At 44.0% G+C, this 24,338-nt stretch overlaps 1 protein-coding gene across 1 annotated transcript in view; it reads left to right on the top strand.

The window, feature by feature from the left end:
* The window catches only part of PROX1 (prospero homeobox 1), a 318,666-nt gene that overhangs the window by 102,259 nt on the left and 192,069 nt on the right, over positions 1-24,338 (top strand). The gene's annotated exons all lie outside the window — the stretch shown is intronic.

The raw sequence follows: 24,338 nt of genomic DNA, 5'->3' as shown, positions 1-24,338 counted from the left end.
TTTTAAAGTATGTACTGTAAAACATTTAATTACAAAGTATTTTAAAACAGTTAAAAATATGTAAAAGCCAATAATGCCATTAACTCTGGTTTACTGAACTGGCCAATGATCTCCACACAAGGTTCTTCCTCCTCAGTTAATCCCCACAACAAGCTTGTGAAGTAGGTAAGGCTGAGGCAATGACTGACACAAGGTCACCCAGTGAGCTTCATGGTGGAGTGAGGATTTGAATCTGGGCCTCCCAGGTCCTAGTCTGACACACTAACCACTACACCACACTGCTTCTTTAGTTGCTAAACATGTCACTGGGAAGCATGTCCAAAATCGATGAGAGAGAGAGAGAGAGAGAGAGAGAGAGAGAGAGAGAAAGTGATTTTCATTGGGACTACAGCATTTAAAGACAAGTGGCCTGATCTTTCTTTTCCAGAAAGAATCACACACACAAAAAATCAGACTTCAAAATTTGTGATGAAATTTAATGCTGCAGAAATCTTTGGCAGGAAAACAAAGATCTGGATCATATGTGCAATCTTTCCTCCATTCCATGAAATGAAACAGGATTTATTTGAGACCAGTCTGAATAAATTGCAAATTTTATAAGAGCACTGAATTCCCTATAAAATATTACTGTTTCACAAAGCTTCACCAACACAGGCTTCCTTCATGTGCTGAAGACGTCCTTCTTTTCCTGGGCTTTTGACAGTTAAGGTATTTTGTTTTGTTGAATCCACAGTTGGAATGTTTTTACAATTGCATATTGTATTATTGTAAAGTGCGTAGGGACCTTGTGGTGAATGATAGGTAAGAAATAAATAAATAGCTAAACTAACATAAACTCAAGGAAGGTAACGACGGTATTGGTGCCTTAGCAAATCTGGGTGAAAAAGTGTTCATGGTCTGTAGTAAGAAACCATGTTTTCATCAAGTAGATCCTCCTTTGGTCAACAGTGTCTTGGCTTTTTAGAACATTTGCTTCCTACACATTACAAATCTTCCTTTCAGATGCCATAAAAAATATTCTCCTACCAGTGTCCAGCAATAAATTGGGCATGATCTCTGGATTCAACACCTTTAACCAGTAATTTTTAGGTGGCAAGCAAATGAATCTGTCTAATGGGAACCAGAAATGATAATGACTTTCTACCCGCCCAACTAAGGTGTGACACGACCATGGCCTCCCACAGCAGATCTGAATCAAAGCCGGCATATCTTTATTCGAAATTTTCCTTGCTATTTTTGCACGGTTAGTGTTTTATAGAGTGGAAAGCAATTAGTTTTATAACAGGGGAATAGGTTCAAACCCTGTTTAAAAGTCAATGAGTGCCTAATTGTTCCGTTGCTTGGAAATAACACCCAATCATTGCTGTTTATGAATCTTGCCGTTTTGACGAAAGCCTACAGTCAAGAACCTTTCCACCCCATGAACCGTCTTGCCTATCGCTTTTTGCATCAAAGAAAACTTTTGCACAAGTGCTGCATGCAATTAAAGGTGAGTCTCCTGTTGTTGCAGAACCTGCAGTGTAGGAAATGGCAGAGATGAAGGGAAATCCCACTAGGTTCAAGATTTTTAAAGGAAACAATCTCATTTGTCCCTCCCAGACTAATACACATATCAGCATGTAAGTTATCCATTGAATTTTGCTCTCCTCCAAATTGTGCAATACAGTTTTCTGTTCAAAAAAGTACTAACTTGCATAAGTCATTGGGCATTTTAGGATGAATACATCAAGAAATACATATATAGAGATAAAATATGCATTTAAATACATATTTAAATGTGATTTTTCTTTGGCTTTTTTAAAAAAAAAATCACTACTAATTTGTGCAGAAACAGGACGGAAGGGACTTACGAATGAATACATACAGAATTGACACAGATTGGAAATAGATTGCTCTATCACTAGACAATAGATTCTCAATGGGTTTTTTTAAAATGGCTTCTCACAGAACAGGATTATGGGCATTCCTCACAGAGGGACAACACTCAAAAAAGCCCAAAATAGACATGCAGAGTTAGGCCCACACATGTTGCAGAATGAGATGGGAGTGAAGCAACAGAGTGCTGAGGGGGGGAGAGGAGGAAGAAGAAGAAGAGGAGGAGGAGGAGGAGGAGCTTGGATTTGATATCTTGCTTTATCACTACCCTAAGGAGTCTCAAAGTGGCTAACAATCTCCTTTCCTTCCTCCCCCACAACAAACACTCTGTGAGGTGAGTGGGGCTGAGAGACTGGCCCAAGGTCACCCAGCAGCTGCATGTGGAGGAGCAGAGATGCAAACTTGGTTCACCAGATTATGAGTCCACCGCTCTGAACCACTACACCACACTGGCTCTTAGGGAGAATGATGCACACTTATTCAGACTGCAGGTGGGAGCGCATTGTTTTTCAATGATCCTAAAATTTTGCTGTATCCAAAAACCTACCACTCCAGGGGAAAGAGCTGGGCTCGAACCTTTGTCACTGACATTCTAGCTTTCTGTTTTCAAAGAGTTGGGTGTGTATCTGTGTTTAAGGTGGAGAAGCATTAAAGGAAAGGAAAAGATGCTCATCTGTAGTGTGAAGCAGTACAGTCCATTTAATCACTCGATTTAGTTCTCCTGCAGGTGCAGATCTTAAGGCCTCTTGTTCAAATGTCTAACATGCCTGGTTTTACTCCAGTTCATAATCAATGTTGGACCAAGTGCCGCAACAGCAAATTGGGCGAGGTGTGTGATAAGTCTGTGTTTTACCACTGGCTGCTGGACCAAGAAGTTACACGTTTGCTGCATCACATGGCTGGGTACATTTTCATCCTGTGATTAGCTATATGAAGAAAGTTTCTTATCTTATTGCAAGCTGAAAAACAATCTGGCAGCATGGCAGAGCCATCAGATGACAGTGTGACTTTGCAGCCAGCTGTGCTTCATGGTGAACTCTCTGGCTTGGGTGCATCAGTGCATATTCTTGACTAAACCACAGAAGACCGAGAACAAATCTTTATTTTTTTAAAAAATTTTCAGCTGTCGGTATTTTAAGACAGAAATCTGGTGACGGTTAAAAACCGCCCCGTTCTAAATCTCCCAGCAGCAGGGATTCAAAGGGAAAGTTGTGTCCCTCCTTCTCTTTACAGAAACAAAGAATGAATGTCAGCCAACAAACAGGAAAATCAAATTTTCTTTTCTTCTTGTCTTATTTCTCCTGCCCCCCACTTTTGAACAAAGAGATGTCTCTGCTTATCTCCTTTTATTTTTGCCGAATGAAGAAACAGAAAAAAAGCAAAACAACTTAAAAAAAAACACACACAACCAGGAATGGGGAGGGGGGGGAAATCAAACGGGCAACAAATAATTTTACCATTACCAGGTAATATGCGTTAATTGCTCAGTTTATATACTCTGAATGACATACCATTAGAGACTGTGTATGCATTGTAACTAGAGCATTAATAAATTTAAAATGTGCCTATTAGGATGACAGCTTTGGAGGTGCAAAGGAATAACAGTTATCACTTGGCAGAAGCAGAACTCACCCCATCTGCCGAGACTTTGCATACATTTTCAGCTTCCTGAGCAATGATTAGGGCTGTCAGAACCTCTTTAACCTTCTAACTGCTGGTCCCAACTGGCCTTAATTAGAGACTAATGAATTCAGAAGATGCAGGCCGTGAGGAAAACTGCCTTGACAGTTTGTGTACAAATTAAGCACCAATTACTTCATGCATCTTTTGCATTGCTGATACAAGTCTCTGTTATTATTTTTTGAATATGGTCATTTTAGCATAAACCGAGAACTTTGCTAATGTATTTTGTCATTTTTATGGCTCATCATAAGGAAGAGGGGGGAGAGGGGGGAAATACCGGGAGGGTCATGAATATGTGAAATAAGCTACTGCAGATGATAAAAGAAATTCATTTCCCCTTAGGGAATTATCATCCAGTCTTCTCCCCCACCCACCCCCTCCGCCTTCCTTCTTTCCTGTTTTTAAAGGGGGGGGAGTCACCCCACCCTGATATATTATTATTATTGTGATTAGGTGCATAATGATCACAGTGTAAGAAGCAGACAGCATCGTGCACTCTGAATATTTTTATTAGCACTGTAAAGGCTGCTATGAACATAGGAAGGAAAACAAACAAAAGGAAAAAAATTGGGAGGGGCTGGTCGAAAACTTTTTTTCACCCAGCTGCATATATCTTTGCTCCTCTTGTTTGTGCTATAGCTGGCAATATAGACCTTGCAGTAGCTCTTTGATTCTCAGTCATGGGGCTCTTACACCATAAGGCCTCTCTCTCCCTGCCCAAGGGCATCATTAAGCCGAGCCTCTCTCCCAGCTGATTGGATGGGTGGGATGAGAATGCCACCAGTTTCTCAAGGTCCATTCCAAAGTAGTGGGTGCTTTTTGGACTGATTACCCTGGATTCACACAGAAGGGGGAGAACGTTATCGCCTACTTATGCTCAATCCATCCATGCAACTTTGACTGGTCCTCTAAAGGGAGGGCTGCCACACATCCAGATTTTCCTGGACTTTACCAAGATTTCAAAGACGGAATTGACATCCGGGAGGGAGGGGAGATTTCCGAAAGACGGTGCTTTGTCCTGGATCTTAGGCAGCCCTATCTAAAAGGGTCTTAGCATTGTAGAGTGGGAAGGGTCACCCAATCCAACTCTTTGCAATGCAGGAATCTTTTGCCCAACGTGACCCTGAGATTAAGAGGATCATGGTTGATGAGGCACCCCAGGCCTGGGGGACAAATGTGGCCCTCCAAGGCTTTTTAGTTCATCCTTGGGACTTTTCCAACATCACAGCCGCTGCTCCCCAGCCACTGGGCCTGCTTTGGAGAAAGGCACAAGTTCCAGATCTGGAAGCAATTACAACATCTCCCAACAAAATGTAGTGATAGTATTGGATGATATTCCAAGAGGATTAGACACATTCCTGGAGGATAATGGCTACTGACCATAAGGACTATGTTCTACCTCCACTGTCCGAGCCAGGAGTCATCAGAATACCACAGAGAAGAGAGTGCTGTGATGCTTGGATCCTGTTTGCAGGTTTCCTACAGGATCTGCTTGGCGATCGTGAGAAGAGGATGATGGCCTCGATGGGCCATTGGTCTGATTCAGCCAGCTCTTCTTATGTTTTTATGTTTTCCCTCCCTCAGGGTCAGCCCAAGACATTTTGCCAGCTGAGACACAAGACAAGATATCCCGCCCATTCCATGCACAGAAGACAACTGGCCTGACTGTCAAATCTCACTTCAACACAGGTGAATGGATAGTGTTCACCATACACCTGGAGTAATTTGGATGGTGTGAGGCAGGCAAGCTGGCACATAAAACACTGTCCTAACAGAGAGCAATGGCAGGAGGCGGTTACCAGCTTTAACTACCCACCCCTTCACCTGGCAGAGGTGATCCTGCATTCCCTCCAATTTCCTTTTTCAATCACCTGGGAAGTGCTGTATGAGGAACAACAACTCATCATTGGTTCTTTTTGATATGCTTCTTTAGAAATCAGCTCAGGATGGAGAGACTTCCTGCTAGATAAGCCATAAAGTAGTGGTCCCCCTGGAACCATCTGCAGCAACTGAGTCCATTCTCTATTCCCACCTTGAAAATTATGGCAGACCTATGCTGGTGCGCAGGACATCCTTTTGCAAGGACTACCACAGTATTAGATCACCCACTATTGCATATATTAATATTGAGAAACTTGAAGCCATAGGATGAATAAAAACTGACTCCTCTTGGAATAAAAATGGCCCAGACCCATAAGTGTTATTTCAAAGCTTTGCTCACAGAATTTGTTTCAAACAGATACAAAAACAGGTAACGATACATCCAAACAGTTGTATAATGTGTATGCTCAGCACAGGTTCATCGTCTTACAAATTTGAAAAAACTCCAAACAGACCTAAAACCAAAGGTCTGTCTCTCCCCACAGCCTCCATTAGCCTGGAGCTGTTTTCACTCCAGGAGAGAGCTCATTAGCACACCTTTGACTTGGATGGCTTTCAGAGAAAGACTCAGTGGCAACTCCCTTCAAAATGGAGATTTGCAACTGAATACCTCTCACGTGATCTAAAGTTAAACACCATGTGAGAGCTAGCAGATAACATCCTCAGCTAATTATCAACCCATTTACTGTAGGTGCTCAGAGAGCGCTTCTTAGCCTCAATGGAATTTCCCCAGTTAGCAATACACATATAGGCATATACTGGGTTATTTTCCATTTCAGTGTCCAAATAAACAATTATACTTAACCCCTGCAGTTAAACCAAGACTTACTAGTCCCAACTAAGCTCTGCTTGGAGTAAACCCATTGAAGTTACTGGACCAAAGTGAGTGATGTTCCTTCATTTCAATGATTCTACTCTGAGTATGATTAACTTTGGATACAGCCCCAACTTGAACAAACTACACAAGTATAGCCTATTCCTGCTTCTAAGGCTCACACACAAAAGCTGCTAAAGAAAGACATCACATTTACAAAATGTTTTATTAGGTTTCAAATGCCACCCATCCTTTTTAAAGCATCCACAGAGAGAGAATTCTGGTTCGTTCAGAGCAGTTGCTGCAATTCCATTCTTTAATACAAGCTGCAAGTGTCTTCTTTACTCTTCTAGATATTCAATTTAATTTTCTTGGGCCAATGACTGTACCAAGAGGGAGGCAACTGGGGAAGGTTCTTGTTTCTATTTGTTATTATAGTCGCACAACTTTCCCCGTAATGAAAATTAATTTAAAAACAAAAGATTAAGGGGCGGGAAAATCAAATGAATCTATTTTACAGCATTTTCTTTAGCTTAATAGCATCAGAAAAGGACTCTCCAGAAAGTGTCAGGTAAGCCAGAGGGAGGGAAGGAAAAAGATCCCTGTAAAGACCAAACCCAGAACCCAAACTACTTTCTGAAGCTGGGGGGGGGGGGGGTGAAGCATCAATACCAGTGCTAATTCTCTGAGGTCAGTGTTGCGGAATCTGAAAATATGAGTCCAGGCTCTGCTGGTGGCAAGTCAGGGAGCATTATGTGGCCAGCAGCTGTGGATGTTAAATTTTAGTTAATTAAATCCTAATTAATGCCTTGCATTCAAGCCCATCTTTGTGCTCGTAATGTCACAGGTGACCTCTTGGATCAACCCTTGTCTCGGGCCTGATCTTTCTTTGCACTGCTCCCACGTGCATTTTATCCAACTATTTTTAAACATCTCTAATGATGATGACTCAACTACCTCACTCAGCACTGTAAGCAGTTATTTCCCCTGCCTAATTGCCCTGATCGTTAAGCGCTGATTTCTTACGGTTTACCTAGAGGGTTGTGGGGGTTTTTTTTTAATGTTTAATTTTGGACTAATACAAATCATCCTCATAAATTGCAGTTACAACCTTGTTCTTTCCACTTCTCCCAAACTGTCTGTATATTGATAGCCAGTTTTCTTCCCTAAAGCCAACTTAATTAAACTTAAATTACTGTTTGGGCCATAATAGCAATTACTGTTTCTGCAAAATCCACTGTTGTCCAGTGGATAGTGTACCAGACTTGTCTAATGGGGATCTGGGGTTTTTATTTAACCACAAATTCACTGGCCAGAGAATCATAACTCATGTCCCAATCTCCATCCATGAAATGGGCATTTTAGTAACCTGCACCATAAGTCTTTGGGGAAGGTGGGTGACTTAGAGACAGTAACATATGCACTAAGGGCTGGTTTCATATGTCTATCACTACAGTCAGACCTTTTAAGTTTGGTTGTTACCGGTGAACAGGGACTTCTTGGTGGTGGCACCCTAGCTGTTCCCAGAGGGGCCTACCTGCTGCTTACCTGTTTAACCTGCTGCAGGCTTAATCAGTTTTATATTTGGCACTTAGAATCATAGATTTGTAGAGTTAGAAGGGACCCTGAGAATCATCTAGTCCAGGGGTCAGCAAACTTTTTCAGCAGGGGGCCGGTCCACTGTCCCTCAGGCCTTGTGGAGGGCCGGACTATATTTTGGGGAAAATAAATGAACAAATTCCTATGCCCCCAAAATAACCCAGAGATGCATTTTAAATAAAAGGACACATTCTACTCATGTAAAAACACGCTGATTCCCGGACCGTCTGTGGGCCAATTTTAGAAGGTGATTGGGCTGGATCTGGCCCCCAGGCCTTAGTTTGCCTACCCATGATCCAACTCCCTGCAGTGCAGGAATATGCAGCTGCCCCATATGGGGATCAAACCTGCAACCTTGGCATTATCAGCACCACAATCTGCTTTTATAGTTTTATATTATTGATTTATTTTCCGGTAGGTAATTTTAATTTGCCTTTATTCTGGTTGTATGTTGACTTGAAAACTTGGTTAGAGGGTGGTAGGAAAATTTCTAATATGAATGACTGAGTGAGTAAGTGAATGAATGAATGAATGAATGAATGAAGATCTCAGCTGCAACACTTCCCCCAGAATCCAGCACATTTAAATGATAAGTAGTGATCTACTTTCTTACATACCTGTGTTCAGTTGAGGGTCTTTCAAGAGATGAATATGCACTTCTGACAGGTTACAGCACTTCCAGTGTTCTCCAGGAGAGGAGAATATTCTCTAAACTGAAGAGTAACTTCATAGTAGTGCATTTACCACACAAAAAACAAATGGGGGGGGGGATAATAGTTGCACTGAGTATTCATTCACATTTGAATGTTATTTACTGCCCATTTGTTCCCCCTCCCTTCCTAGTTGTAGTCCCCTGAGCTCCCCCACTTCTAAAAAGTACTTCAAGTCTGCTGTCTCCCACTTATGCGCAGATAGTGCCATCTTGGTCACTGGAAAATAGCACTCACAGCTTAACCATGGTTTACTTAGTGTTCCAACAAGAAGTACATTTTAAAGAGTCAAGAAAGAGAAATTATTTGAGAAAAACATATAAAATAAACATATTTTGGGAATGTTTGGTCTTTTTTAACCTTTTGATTTTTGTTGCTTTGTCTGCTGGAGACTGAGATTGGTTTTCAAATCTAGGGAGAAATTCCAGGAGGGAGGGGGAGGATTTCATTAGCACTACTAGTGGGAAGCTAACACCTAAGTAAAAGGAGTGTCTATTGTGTGTGGGATGCGGGTGGCACTGTGGGTTAAACCACAGAGCCTAGGACTTGCTGATCAGAAGGTCGGTGGTTCGAATCCCCGCGACAGGGTGAGCTCCCGTTGCTCGGTCCCTGCTCCTGTCAACCTAGCAGTTCGAAAGCATGTCAAAGTGCAAGTAGATAAATAGGGAAGGTAGCGGGAAGGTAAACGGCGTTTCTGTGCACTGCTCTGGTTCGCCAGGAGCGGCTTAGTCATGCTGGCCACATGACCCGGAAGCTGTACGCCGGCTCCCTCAGCCTATAGAGCGAGATGAGCGCCGCAACCCCAGATTCAGTCACGACTGGACCTAATGGTCAGGGGTCTATTGTCCTTGATATGCTAACTTTCAGTGTGCAGAGTGTTTTTGGCTAAGGAAGCATTCACACATGCAGTCCTGCCTCTGAAGTCTGAAGTGCTCTGGTTTAGAGAAGAATGTAGCATATGTGTGTGCAGTTTGATTTTGTGAATGTGTGGTTTGTTTGGTTGTTTTTGCATGTTTGAATTGGCAGCCCTGTGTCTTTATGGCTGGGTTGCATAAAACCACACGCTGGAATGTGTCCAGAGCTGGAACTGGAACGTGTCCAGAGGAGGGCAACCAAAATGGTCAAAGGCCTGGAAACGATGCCTTATGAGGAACGGCTAAGGGAGCTGGGCATGTTTAGCCTGGAGAAGAGGAGGTTAAGGGGTGATATGATAGCCATGTGCAAATATATAAAAGGATGTCACATAGAGGAGGGAGAAAGGTTGTTTTCTGCTGCTCCAGAGAAACGGACACGGAGCAATGGATCCAAACTACAAGAAAGAAGATTCCACCTAAACATTAGGAAGAACTTCCTGACAGTAAGAGCTGTTCGACAGTGGAATTTGCTGCCAAGGAGTGTGGTGGAGTCTCCTTCTTTGGAGGTCTTTAAGCAGAGGCTTGACAACCATATGTCAGGAGTGCTCTGATGGTGTTTCCTGCTTGGCAGGGGGTTGGACTCGATGGCCCTTGTGGTCTCTTCCAACTCTATGATTCTATGATTCTATGATTCTATGAATCTTAAGGACTTTGTAGAGTACATGGCAGTCTCTGCCTGTTTGCCCTTACCAAACGGACGAGGCAATGCAGGAATCCTTTGCCGAAGGTGAGACTTGAACCCACAACCCTGATGTGTGCTAAGAAACTAACTTGTGCAGTTCTGTACTTCAACAGGGCTCTGGATTCTCACACAAACCCTCCTTGCATAATCAGCCACGAATTTTACTGATGTCAGCTGCCTTGGGATTTTTATTTCATTTTAAAGAAAGGAAAGGTATAAATGTAACAAGATAAATAAAATATATTATTGATAGAATAAAGAGAGATATCTATATTTCTTGAAAGGGATGAGGATTAAAAAAAAAATACTTCTCAAAGTTGAAGGCCTCGGTTTATACAGGAATACTCAAGTATGCTAAAAGGATTGGGTTGAAAGAAGGCCACTCCAACACAATTTCAATGAATAAAATTTCAAATAAAAAACCCTTATGTGATTCACGCTTGCACAGAATTCCCGATCAATGGTTGGCTGCCTGACGAGTGCTTAAATACAAAGCTGGTGCTATCATTTGCTCCAACTCAGACCACTATGTGCCATATTCAAGCGCTGTTGCTTAAGTAACCAAAATTGCAACACCCGCACATAAGAACTGATGCCTCTCTCTCTTGCAGAAGTACGGGGGGAAATATTAAGCTGGCACAAACTCTAACAAGCTTGAGCTTGCTTTTTCCCTCCTCCCACCCCCTCCTCCTTTCTTTGTGCGCAGCAACTTTTAGATTGTGAATCTGAGGGCATGGACTGTTCTCGCCTACTGATCTCTGTCATGTTCTGTTTCCCTCCTGCCCCCACCCCACTCTGATAAAAGTATGGGTTTAAAAAAAACCAAAGCTTTGAAATAAATAAATAAACCCCCATCCAGAACAGTCAAACATCTCAAGAGCACCTCTGTATCATTTCAGGGTCTGCTTAAAAAAAACCCTTAAAAAACCCAGCATTAACGGAGCTCCTTCCTTACTTTATGAGGATAAAACTGGCTGAGGGCTTCGAATCTCCTCTCTGCTTTCAAGCTTTAGTTTTCCATCTGCTAGGACCATTCAGTTAATCTATCCCACCAGGCCATCTAGAAAGGAGGGGGGAGGGGGTGAATTAAATAAACAGCAAATTAGAAATCATAGGGCAGTTAGTAGCCCTTCTCTCCTATGTCAGATATTTATATTTAACTGCTTTGCATGGCAGCCGATCAGCTCTTTGAGAAAAGAAAGCCCCAACATACTCTACATATAAAAATTTAAAACCACATTGATAACCCATCTGGCATACTCCTAATTATGAATCTCATAGTAGACTAATATTCCCATCAGAAGCAATGCAGTAAATATAACAAGAGGGATGTGATTATTAATTTCATTCCCGCTTTGTCTCTTGAAAGAAGGAGCCATTGGTGTGTTTTCCCACACACAAAAACCCACAAAAGGCACTTTGCAATAGACATTAAAAAATAATAAATAAAAAGCAGAGGAATGGCATGCTTCTGATTTTAAGAAGAAATTTGCTCTGGTATGAACAACTTAATAAGAGCGTTAAAAAAGCATTGGCATGCTAACTTAATTTCCCCATCTCTCAGTGGAGACCTGCCTTGCCTAATCCTGATTCCAAAGAATACAGCTGTCCTGTAAAATGAACAAGAAATTAAAATTTAAAACCACACACGCACACACACACTTAGTTAGTTATGTGGGAACAGCAAGTGAGGCAGAGCTGGAGTTATCAGCTTTTCTTTGGCTGGGCTCCCGAGCCTTTCCCAGCTGCACAACAGGCTGAAGTTTAACAGGTCCAGCTTTCCCTTATCACTCTGTCTCCATAATAGGCAAAGCTGCATCTGAAGAATTTCTGTCTGCCACGCTGCTGTAAAAATATCCTTATTGAAAATCTCCCAGGGTGAGCGAAGAAAAAGAAACTCTCAAGGGAGAGCTGGGAGGGTCTATCCCCTTTTTGTGAGAGACAAGGATTAAGATCTACTTCTGTTAGAGGGCTTTGTGTTTATTCCCCCTTCTCTTTCTCTTTTCTCATTTTTATTTAAATTAGTTTCTTTTTAAATTTTATGTTGAAAAGTTTCATTTTTTACATATATAAAAAATTAAAGTATACTGTACCTGTCAACGTAAAAGAGCTACAATCCCCAGAGATCCAAGGAAAGAGAGCTGACTGTTAAACCATGATTAGAACGATAGTTTTGTCGAAGGAAATAGGGGTCACCTAACAAGTCTCTGCACCGTTAAGAAACTATATTTCCATTCACTGAGGTAGGTCATGATTGTTTAAAGTAGTATGATACTGGACTACTGCAATGCGCTCTACGTGGGGCTACCTTTGAAGGTGACCCAGAAGCTACAACTAATCCAGAATGTGGCAACTAGACTGGTGACTGGGAGCGGCTGCCAAGACCATATAACACTGGTCCTGAAAGACCTACATTGGCTCCCAGTACGTTTGCGAGCACAATTCAAAGTGTTGGTGCTCACCTTGAAAGTCCTAAGCAGCCTTGGCTCAGTATACCTGAAGGAGCATCTCCACCCCCATCACCCAGCCCAGACACTGATTTGCAGCGCCAAGGGCCTTCTGGTGGTTCCCTCACTGCAAGATGTGAGGTTACAGAGAACCAGGCAGAGGACCTTCTTGGTAGTGGCGCCTGCCCTGTGGAACACCCTCCCATCAGATGTCAAAGAAATAAACAACTATCTGACTTTTAGAAGACATCTGAAGGCAGTCCTATTTAGAGAAGTTTTAATGTTTGATGCGTTATCATGTTTTTAATATTCTGTTGGGAGCTGCCCAGAGTGGCTGGGGAAACCCAGCCTGATGGGCGGAGTATGTATGTATGTATATGTGCTGGGCCCAGGGGTTAACCTGAGCAACACGGTCCAGGTCCAGTCCCGAATACAAGGGTTCTGTGAGGAGTCAGTCCAACAGGGCCAAGGCAGGACACGAGGCAGGAAACCAGGCAGGTTCCAGCAAGCAGCAATGTTGCTCCCGCAGCCTGGGGCGGGGTCCGACAGCCTTTTGTCTTTGTCGGGGCAACGGCCGGTCCTGATCCCCCGGTGACTCACCTACCTGTCTCGCCCGAAGGCGAGCACTCCTCCTGTGAGTATTCAGGTCTCTCCTTCTCTCAGACCTAAGCCTCTGCAGCTCGGGAGATGTCGGTGGGTTACTAGACCCAGAGGTCGCCTCAGCCTCTCCTAACCCAACTGGAGCAGCTGTAAGTGATGGCCCAGCTGAAGGCAACGAGGTAATCCCTACATCTGGAGCCAGGGCAGGCTCAGGCCCCTGACTCGGCCCAGCTGGTGTTTGTTGCAGGGGAACCTGTGCAGACTGGGACTCTTCAGAATCAGGCCCCAGACTAGGTTCAGATGCCGCCTGAGGCAAATGATCCAGTGCGGACTGAGACTTCTCTGGTTCCGAGTCTGAGCCCGAGTCCCAGGCCATCACAGTATAAATAAATACTGCTTTAAGTGTATATTGGGTGGATGGGGCAATAGAGAACACATAGATTGATCCCTCCATAGCTAGCTTATGAGCTGCATCAGATCTGCTCAGCCTCTCCAATCCGACCACAGAAATTTAACTAGTCCTTCACTGATCAATTGATACTGCATTTCCCTCTTATCTCTATTGCTACTTTGGGGCAGGCATGCGGTGGTGTCACATGTCCTCCAGTGGATCTTCTGTCCCTCCTATTCTTTTACAGAGGAGCAGTGGCTCCTTTCCAGTTCGGAATCCTCACCTTGGACCTTCCTGGAATTATCAGGTACTGTCCCACAACTCTGAGCCCTGGTACCAATTGTGCTGGCACTGAGGGATGGAGGAGAAGCTGACATCTGAATGCAAACATACCTGATTCCTACTTCCTGAAACAATTCATGATTCGAAACACAGCTACCCTTTGAAAATTGCATTTCTCTGAATTTTGCAATGCAGTCCTGCAACCAAAATGCATACACTGAAGAAACTGTGCATAAAATCACATATGTCTGAGAAAGTAACAGGGGGAAAATGCTCCTTATTAGAGGAAACTACTTGGGGAAATATGAATAATAGGGGAAATTGCATACAAAATACGTATATAATCAGATAATTTTGCACTAAGATGCCAAGGAATTTTCATGAGAACTTTACAAAAAGATTGCAAATTGGTGTGGGAATGTGGTTAGCACATGACTAGAAAAATGGGAAACAGAGAGAAAATGAAATTGACGGGTTTGTCCATCCCTCCTGGCATGCTAGTACTTAATTCGTTCTGGAGGTCCGTTCTTAACCTGAAACTGTTCTTAACCTGAGGTACCACTTTAGCTAATGGGGGCTCCCGCTGCGGCCATGCCGCCGGTGCGTGATTTCTGTTCTAATCCTGAGGTAAAGTTCTTAACCTGAGGTACTACTTCCAGGTTAGCGGAGTCTGTAACACAAAGTATTTGTAACCCGAGGTGTTTGTAACCTGGGGTACCACTGTATCAGCTGCCACATTTTGTCATTACACTCTGCGCATGTGTATATGCCCTGTTGTAATAATGAAACATGCCAGCCAAGATTGGATCGCTGAAAGCCCCTGAGCAGGGAATCATTATAGGGAGCTGTGGAATACAGAAAGGAGAAACTACAGATTGCTTCCCATATTCCAGGACGAAGACATTGGAAATAGATTCCAGGCTTCAAACTGGCTCCGGGGTGGTGTAGTGGTTGGAGTCTTGGACAAGGACCTGGGAGCCCAGGGTTCAAGTCATCACTTGGTCATGAAACTCACTGGGAAGGCCAGTCCCTGCTTCTCAGCCTCACCTACCTCAACAGAGTTCTTGTGGGAATTGAGGAGAGGGAGAACCATGTATGTCACCATGAGTTCCTTGGAGAAAAATGGTAGGCTCTAAATTCAAAAAACCCTGCAAAAATAAGATCTCTCTTTTTACTTTCTAACATGGGATTGTGTAGCCAAGGACCTGTCTTTTCCTTCTCTCCCCTGCCCCTCCAAATCTTGCTATCTACCTCTGCTCTCCCCGCCACCCCCTTGTTCCTCTCTAAATTTGATAGCTCAACAGACTGAGCTTCCCAGTATTGATTACCAGCTTTAAGAAATCTTTTCAGTTCAGTCGTAGGCTTATCTGCTTTCGTTGTCACATGCTTAGGGATGATGGCATCAATACAGATTATGCCCCCGTCTCTGTGTCCTATAAATCTGCAAGTTTCCTCGGCTTCAACCTTAGTACATCCTAAAACCGTCTTAACAAGTTCAGCCGGGAAGCGCGAAAGGTTCAGCATGTGCTAAACAGTTATAATTTAGAGATGTGCAATTGGTGGGAGATGACATAAATCCAAGAGGGCTTTAGTGGGGCTCTTTCTCAGACATCTGCTCCCAGCAAGGGCATCTAGGGATCTGGTATATATTCCTGAGCCCCCACCGCACCCTCCTTGAGGATCATCGTCAGGCACTTTGCAACAAATAAAAACGCAAAACACTGTGACAGCCCAGCAAGTCAGGAAATATTAACTCTCCAAGGCACTTGCGCTCATCTTTCTGCATCTCCGAGCACAGAGCTCAAAGACAATTTGCCAAAGGAATGGAGATTTCCCCCTCCCAATCTCCCTCTTATCCAATAAAAGAACTGCTGAGAAACACTCCATTAATCAATCCCTAATCCTACGCAATGTGTTGCAATGTAAGTCGTGGATCATTCTGAGCCATCCAGCTCAACTTGCAGTGATCTGCGCTTGCGTGGCAAGACCCTCAAGCCGACCCCCCATTAGGGTAAATAAATTCACACAGACACGGATATTTTGTTTAAGGTTTTTGGGCAAAAATTTGGCCACAAATTTATTGATTACAGGAATGTATTGATTACAGGCCACAAATTTATTGATTACAGGTATTGGCTTAGCATTGGCAAGACTATATCTGACTCCTGCCCCCTTTGCAGGAAGTATGTAAGGGTAAACCACCCAAAGGGAAATTGCTTCGGGGGAACCGCCTGCATCTCCCTTGGTGTTCCCAGAGGCCTGGCATGGCCCTCATTCTTCAAGCGGACTTCCGACAGGAACCAAGCCCTGGCTTCCTTTAACGAAATACCCTTGAAACTGGAGGGGCAGGCGATGGCTGACCTCCCCTCCCCCATTCACCATAAGCCAATGCCTAACCGCCAAACCTTATACAAAGTTGTGACGATTGCTAAGAGGTAGGCAAAAACCAAGTGGCCCATGCCAATTTGCCAAATGGAAAAAATTCCTACCTGGCCCCCGACTCAAGCTGGGCAACCAACCAAAGTCCAAAGCAAGACCAAAGGATCTACATTAAAGGGAGGGTGGGCGGGTGTTCGGCAGCGTAAAGCAGGAGCCAAGCACACATCGCACTGCCACTTTTATACTTTCCCCCACTATCACCCTTTGATATGATTGGGCAATAGCCCTGGGTGATTGTGGTGCCACCCCGGGGTGAGAGCGATAGCTCCACCCATGCCAGGGTGGAGGGAACTAGGTTGAGAGCCTGCCCACAACCAGGACCATCCATTAAGATGATCCCATCTGTCTGAACTTGACTCATCTGACACGCAAGTCCCTATGAATTAGCCCAGAACTGAACTCAGTTCTCAGCTCTAGTACATAGAATCATAGAAGTGCAAGGTTGGAAGAGACCCAAAGCATCATCTACACCCCCTTCAATGCAGGAATCACAGGGAAAGAATCCCTGACAGCTGGCCATCCAACCTCTGCTTAAAAACCTACACTGAAGGAGAGTCCACCACCTTCCAAGGGAGTCCATTCCCCTACCGAACAGCTCTTACTGTCAGACAGTTCTTCCTCATGTTTAGTTGGAATCTCCTTTCTTGTAATTTAAATCCATTGGTTCAGATCCTACCCTTTGGAGCAGCAGAAAACAAGCTTGCTCCATCTTCCACATGACCGCCCTTTAGATATTTGAAGATGGCTGTCATATCACCTCTCATTCTTCTCTCCTCCAGGCTAAACTTACCCAACTCCCTCAACCGTTCCTCATAAGGCTTGGTTTCCAGACCCTTGATCATCTTGTTCACTTTCCTCTGCCCACTTTCCAGCTTGTCAACATCAAAGTAGGAAGTGATTATTCTACGGTAACTTACTTCATTGCATTCTACCTCTTCCTAGCTTTCATGCACATACAGTCTCGGATGTGCCAGTCAGTCTCCACTGAAACTTTGGACTAGAGCAAAATCTTTTGTAGTGTTACACAATAAGAGAAAGGATTGTACATACCTCTGATGGCTGACCTGATTTCTTTGTCTTGAGTTCTGTTCTAGAAAAAGCTCCCCAAAGCTTGTATCTTCCATTCCAGGATCTGTTTCAGATCCTGAAGCTTTCTCGCATTATTGGAATTTACCAGAACCAGGTGTGTTCTGGTCATTTTCAGAGCCAGGAATACCTTTAGCAATGTTGTGTAATGCACAAAACAGGCATAATGGGTCTCTTGTGTGCATCCCTGAACCCTTCCAAGCTGGAGCCCTTGCAATCCTGACAAATTCCTTGGTATTGGCACAGTCCCATCAGGAACGGAAACAAATCTGCTTCCAGATTCAACAGCGAACTCAAGTGGTGGGTGCTGATGGCAGCGAAACCAAAATGAGGCCAATAAGAAACAAGAGAGATATATCAGCATGCTCATGGGGAACCCAATGTTTGTAAAAGTCCATAAAATCTTGAAAAGCTAGCGAGGCAAATCCCCCTCCCAAACAGCCCGATGAGAATAGAGTAGCCGTGGAATGTTTAGTATCAGATGGAAAAGAAAAATAGAAAGCTGAAGGCAGATGGTGAGGGGATGTAATGGAGTATTCTGGTGAAGGGCTTGACTTGATGGTTGGTTAGTTGGCTGAAACTTTGAACTAGAATACTCCTGTTAGGAGGTGAAAGGTAAAGGTAAAGGTAAAGCACCCGTAGATGGTTAAGTCCAGTCAAATTCAACTATGAGGTATGGGGCTCATCTCCGCTTTCAGGCTGAGGGAGCCGGTGTTTGTCTGCAGACAGCTTTCCAGGTCATGTGGCCAGCATGAGTAAACTGCTTCTGGTGCAACGGAACACCGTGACAGAAACCAGAGCGCATGGAAACACTGTTTACCTTTCCGCCACAGTAGTACCTATTTATATAATTGCACTGGTGTGTTTTCAGACTGCTACGTTGGCAGAGGCTGGGAGAGAGCAACAGGAATTCACCCTGTTGCGGGGATTAGAACCGCTGACCTTCCAATCAGCAAGCCCAGGAGGTTCAGTGGTTTAGACCACAGCGCCACCCGCATCCCTTTAACTAGCCATAACAGTCTTATAAGAACAGAGTAGTAATAGCTGGAGTTTGTTGGTAAGATCTAGAACAATAATGCACTTTGGCAAAGTGTTATGTCTCTCTCTCTCTCTCTCTCTCTCTCTCTCTCTCTCTCTGTGTGTGTGTGTGTGTGTCTTTCTTGCCAATCTTCTCTGAGAAATTCCTCCCCAGCCCCCTCTCCCATTTTCTACTTTTCTTTGTACAGGCACTTTGCTAGAAAGAACATATTCACCCCCCCATAATGGTTAATTAAAGAAAACTAACACAAATAATCACTTTCTGGTACTTGAAAATATTCTAATTTTTTAATGGATAAAATGCATTCTTAAATTAAAAATGCATAATAAGTCATGCCAATAATAAGAATAAAGTGGGATTCGGGGTGGATGAATGTAGGTTTGTAAGTAAAATGCATTTGCTGGATATAAAAGCAGCCTTCAGTGCCTAAGATTCAGGGCGGAGGGAGGGGGAGCAAGCCTCATAATGCCTATAAATTGTCCATAATTGTATGGATTTTAAATATAAAAGTTGGCAGTGGCAAAAGCTAAAAGCCATTAGGAGAGGTACTATTGTGTGATGCATCAGTAGGAACAACTCATGATCTTAAAGTGGGGGGGGGGGGGACACCAAAGATGAGTTTTCTAAAATTTTGATAACTACACTTGAGCCATGTCTTAATGTTTACTACAATGCTAGCATTGTTCACAAATGACATGGCCTAATGCATAGATGAATTCTGTTTGAAAAGAGCTACTAATTAACATGAATAGTCTTCTCCTCTGAAGGTCGCCTATTGCAAAGTTCATTTTTCAACCGAGCATCGCTAAAGTAGTCACCCTCGATAACAGCCATTAGATTAAGAGACTTAGGTCTGTTCTCAGCCTGACATTGGGTCACGGTTTTCAAAGGAAGTCTCTCTTCCATGCCAAAAAGCCCTTAAAAATAATACCGGAACACAAAGAGAGCTGATGTAATTACACTGTAAATATTTCTGTACTTATTGTGTTAATGAATTCCATTATCTCCAGAAATACAAAACAAAAAAAGAGAGGAAATCACTCAAGTATTTATTTCCTATGAATTTTTATCCCAATCCCCCACTTCTGCTAAAAACTTTTCCTTTTCTCTATCCAAAATTGAAATTATTGTGGTTTTTGTTGTTGTTCTAGAGACACTCTTACAGCCATTCATATCAGAGAATAGGCTGCAGTTTTCTTTGCTGATGGGTGCTAATTTCTTTAGGCAAAGTTTAACTGCAGCAACAAGCCACAACTTCAAAAGCCAGTTAATGACATTTTAGTAATAGTAACTCAACCTTTTTAATAACTATTTTGAAGTAGCTGTGTAATTTCCAGTACTCCCCCCCTTTCTGAATAACTCTATTTGCCACACCCACCATCAGGATTGAAAATTAAAACATTTATTTAAGAAAGATAAATAGTCAAAGCCAAGTAGTTTACTAAAGTTTGGAAATGTGAGGCAGGCTGGACATTAAATAATTCCAAACTCAGTTTAACCTGAGATCTGTCTGCACTAACCCTAACCTTAAATCAAACCTAGGCTGTATTCAGTTGTGAGGAATGTTGCATCACTTTCCCTGATTATAATGCTAATGCTTCCATCCTGTTTTCTAGTGGTCCTTTCACACTGCAGTACCTGTTGCATTATGAAACTATGGCTTACTGACCAAGATACTGGCATGCCATGCTAAATTTCATTCATACCAGTGGGTATGGTGTGACACAGCAGCAAAGGTCATTGGACGTCACTGTGGCACTGTGGTCTAAACCACTGAGCCTCTTGGGCTTGCTGATCAGAAGGTTGGCGGTTCGAATCCCTGTGACGGGGTGAGCTCCTGTTTCTCTGTCCCAGCTTCTGCCAACCTAGCCATTTGAAAGCACACCAGTGCAAGTAGATAAATAGGCACCACTGTGGCAGGAAGGTAGATGCCTGCTCCCTTGACCTGAAAGCGAGATGAGCGCTGCACTTCATACAGTAGTCGCCTTTGATTGGACTTAACCATCCAGGGGTCCTTTACCCTTTTTTATACCTTACCCACCCTTTCCATGTGTGCTTCTGTTTCCCCATGATTCACTAATGAAGATGGCAGGAAAGGGTTGCACATGGTCTTAAATTTTGTCAGTTTACTTCTGAGATTCTCTTGGTTAATTGGGTTGCAAACAGATTTTTTTTTCCTAGAAGCAATTAACGCAGAAATGAGCACTAAATTTTCACTAGATTTCACCATGTTAGAAACTAAGGGCTTGAAAGCACTCCTGCTTGTCCTATCCCTAGAAAGCATGAGTCCAATAAATTTTCTGCTTGCCCCATGCTGTTTGGGTGTCCTGCCACTTTCCCTGGGAAAACCCGCTGTTTACAGCTGAATCAGAATAAATGCCAATCCACAGAAATACTGATTGACATTGGTTACAATTCAGTAGCAAATAGCAGGTTATCCTGGGGGAAAGTAGCAGGTGAAGTGTAGACGAGCCCGAACAGTTAGGGAAACATCAGGAAAACAGAATAAACCGGTGTGTGGATGCCGCCTTGTGTGTAACACTTCTCCCAGTCCAGTTTAAGGATCACAAACTGAAGACTAGGTTTTTTCCTCAGGTTGCTAATCAAAATCCCTTTCGTTAATGCAAGTGTACAGTTTAATATCAATAAGCCTCTCAGCCCTATTTAAGCAGCAGAAAGGCTATAGTTCCATCTCATGGGCTTGTGGAAGAGGTTGGCAGAGATGGGAAGAGAGTAGGATGGCCTTCAAGGGTGTGGAAGCAAGTCAAGGTGGCACTGTGGTCTAAACCACTGAGCCTCTTGGGCTTGCCGATCAGAAGGTCGGCGGTTTGAATCCCCGCAATGGGGTGAGCTCCCATTGCTCGGTCCCTGCTCCTGCCAACCTAGCAGTTCGAAAGCACATCAAAGTGCAAGTAGATAAATAGGTACCACTCCAGTGGGAAGGTAAACGGCGTTTCCATGTGCTGCTCTGGTTTCGCCCGAAGTGGCTTAGTCATGCTGGCCACATGACCCGGAAAAACTGTCTGTGGACAAACGCTGGCTCCCTTGGCCTGTAAAGTGAGATGAGTGCTGCAACCCCAGAGTCGTCTGCGACTGGACTTAACTGTCAGGTCAGGGGTCCTTTACCTTTACCTTTTACACTTTCCAAACCTAAACACAGCCATCCTTTGAAATTAACATTTTTCCAAACTTTGCAATGCTGTTCTCCATAGATTAGAGTAAAATACATTTGTTGATGAAAACATAATACCCAAAATGCACTATAATGTTGTGCAAAAATAATAATAATATGCACATTGGGCAAAATTGCATACAATGATGTAGGAGAAATTCACACTGAAATGCTGATGAATTTACATGAAGATTTTTTTAAAAAAATTCACAGGCTGATGTGGAAATGTGGAGAAGACTGGAAAAACAGAAATCTGAAACAGACAGATTTGCCCCTCCCCAGATTACAGCTTATGGTTTGCTGGGATTGAGGCCAATCGAGAGTCTGGGTTCAGATGTAACGCTGAGCCAAACCATGGTTTAGTTTCCAATAGATCAAAAGCAGCAGGACTTGCTCATTTGTGGTAAACCATGGTTTGACTTAGCGTTATGTGAAAACTGGGTCATTGCTGCTGAATATATAGATAAATATATATTGTTTGCCCTCCTAACTCTTTCTCCCATCTGATAGTGTAGGCAGCGGGAAGCATCTCAAAGAAATAAAATGTGCCTAACACTCAACATACAAAGTTCACTCAACATACAAAGAAGAAAATAAATCAGGAGCTTTTCACACACAGCATCACAAGTCTGCTCTTCTCTGACATTCTTACTGATACAAGAGGGTTTGTTTTTATACCATCAGCCTCTATTTTAATGAGGCACAGCAAAGTGGGTTCAGAAGAATGAAACAAAAGAATGGGGGGCCGGGAGACCCAACCAAAATCTTATACATGAACCTTTGGCACTGTTTAGGAATCCTTATGCTTTTATGATGAAGTGAAGCATCAAATTGGGCCTGCGATGAAGAAAAAGCAGCTGGTCTATAGTTATTACACAAACTGTTGTCCTTTTAAAAAAATAAAGGGTAGAAATCTTTCAGAACTAAAGTTCTGAGCTATATTGGGTGAATTCTTCTCCCGTTCAAAAGGAAGTCCTATACAGAGAAAGCAAGTTTTACATTGGTGTTGAAAACATGCACCAGAGCAGGCTTATTTTTGTCCCATTTGATAAAAGAAGAGAGAGATTTCCTACCCATGTTTACTCATAAGTAAGCCCCACTACATTTAATATATTTTATTCCGGAGAAAGGGTATACAGGACTGAGCTTAAAAGATTGTGTCAACTAGCCCAACTGGTGTCAAAATGGGTAGACGGGTTTCTCCGTCCTCCACCAGTCGCGGACTGTGGGCCGGGGGGGAGGGGTGGCATTATTAATCCGGGAAGATTGTTCTTTCAGGGCTCTACCATCGCCATCGATCCCCGGCATTGAATGTGTTGGCCTAGTGTGGGGCTCCGAGGTGAGCTTGGCTGTCTGGCTGGTGTACCGGCCACCTAGCGCACCAGCAGCCACCCTGTCAGGCCTGCTGGAGGCGGTGGCCGGCTGGGCCTTGGAGTTCCCTAACCTATTGGTATTGGGGGACTTCAACATCCATGCTGATGCCACTCCCTCCTCACAGGCTCTGGACCTGGTGTCTTCCATGGCGACACTAGGGCTCTCCCAGTTTGTTTCGGGCCCCACACATCAAGCAGGCCACACGCTGGATTTGATCTTTGGCATCGGTATAGATGTGATCATGTTTCCTTCGATGAAGGTGCCATGGTCTGATCGCTACGCTCTGAAAGCCAGGATTGACGTTCCACCCCCACCCTGCTTAGGTGGCGAGCCGATTTGGGCTCGCCCGCAGAGGCTGATGGACCCTGATAGATTCCGTCAAGCCTTGCGGGACCTTTCTCCCCCTGGCGACTCATTGACTGAGCTTGTTGAGGGCTGGAATACCCAGCTCCTGGCAGCCATCAATGAGATCGCACCTAAGCGCCCTCTGCGACCCCGCAGAAACCGGGCTCCCTGGTTTACCGAGGAGCTCCGGAAAATGAAGCGGGACCTCAGACGGCTAGAGCGAGTATGGCGGGGTGCCCGTGACAGAGCCTCAAGAACATCTTATAGGGCTTTTATGAAAACCTACGAGATGGCAGTGAAGGCCGCTAAGAAGTCCTACTTCTCGGCCTCCATTGCATCCGCTAGCTCTCGCCCGGCGCAATTATTTAGTATAATTCGGTCTTTAACGTCCCTCGAAGGACAGCCAAATTTAAATAACAGTTTGACACACAGCTGTGAGGCATTTGCGAGCTTTTTTGCGGAGAAGGCCCTGTTGCTCCGCCATGACCTCCCTGCCATTTTGGATACAATAAAGGAACTGGAGGCCCCTCGACTGTCCTCGGGTCCAGTATTGGACCACTTTGACTGGATATCCCCAGCCGATGTGGACAGACTCCTCCGAGCTGGAAAGCCCACCACCTGTCCTCTCGACCCGTGCCCGTCTTGGCTGATTAGAGCGTGTCCAGACGAGGTGCGGGCCCCCCTGGGGGATATCATCAATTTGTCCCTTGGCACCGGGACATTCCCAGGGGAACTGAAGGACGCAGTGGTGCGCCCACTTTTAAAGAAAACATCATTAGATCCCTTAGATCTATCCAATTACCGCCCGGTTTCGAATCTTCCATTCCTGGGTAAGGTGATTGAGAGAGCGGTTGCTGAACAGCTTGGTAGGTTTCTGGATGAAACATCGGCTCTGGATCCATTCCAGTCCGGCTTCCGCGCTGGTCATGGGACCGAGACGGCTCTGGTCGCCCTAACAGATGATCTCCTCAGGCAGCTGGATCGAAGCGGGTTGTGGCTGCTGAT

The sequence above is a fragment of the Podarcis pityusensis genome (genome assembly GCF_964106645.2).
Source record: "Podarcis pityusensis genome assembly, chromosome: 3".
Lineage (NCBI taxonomy): Eukaryota > Metazoa > Chordata > Lepidosauria > Squamata > Lacertidae > Podarcis > Podarcis pityusensis.
Note: the sequence above shows the minus strand (reverse complement) of the source record. Positions and strands in the feature narration are given on the sequence as shown.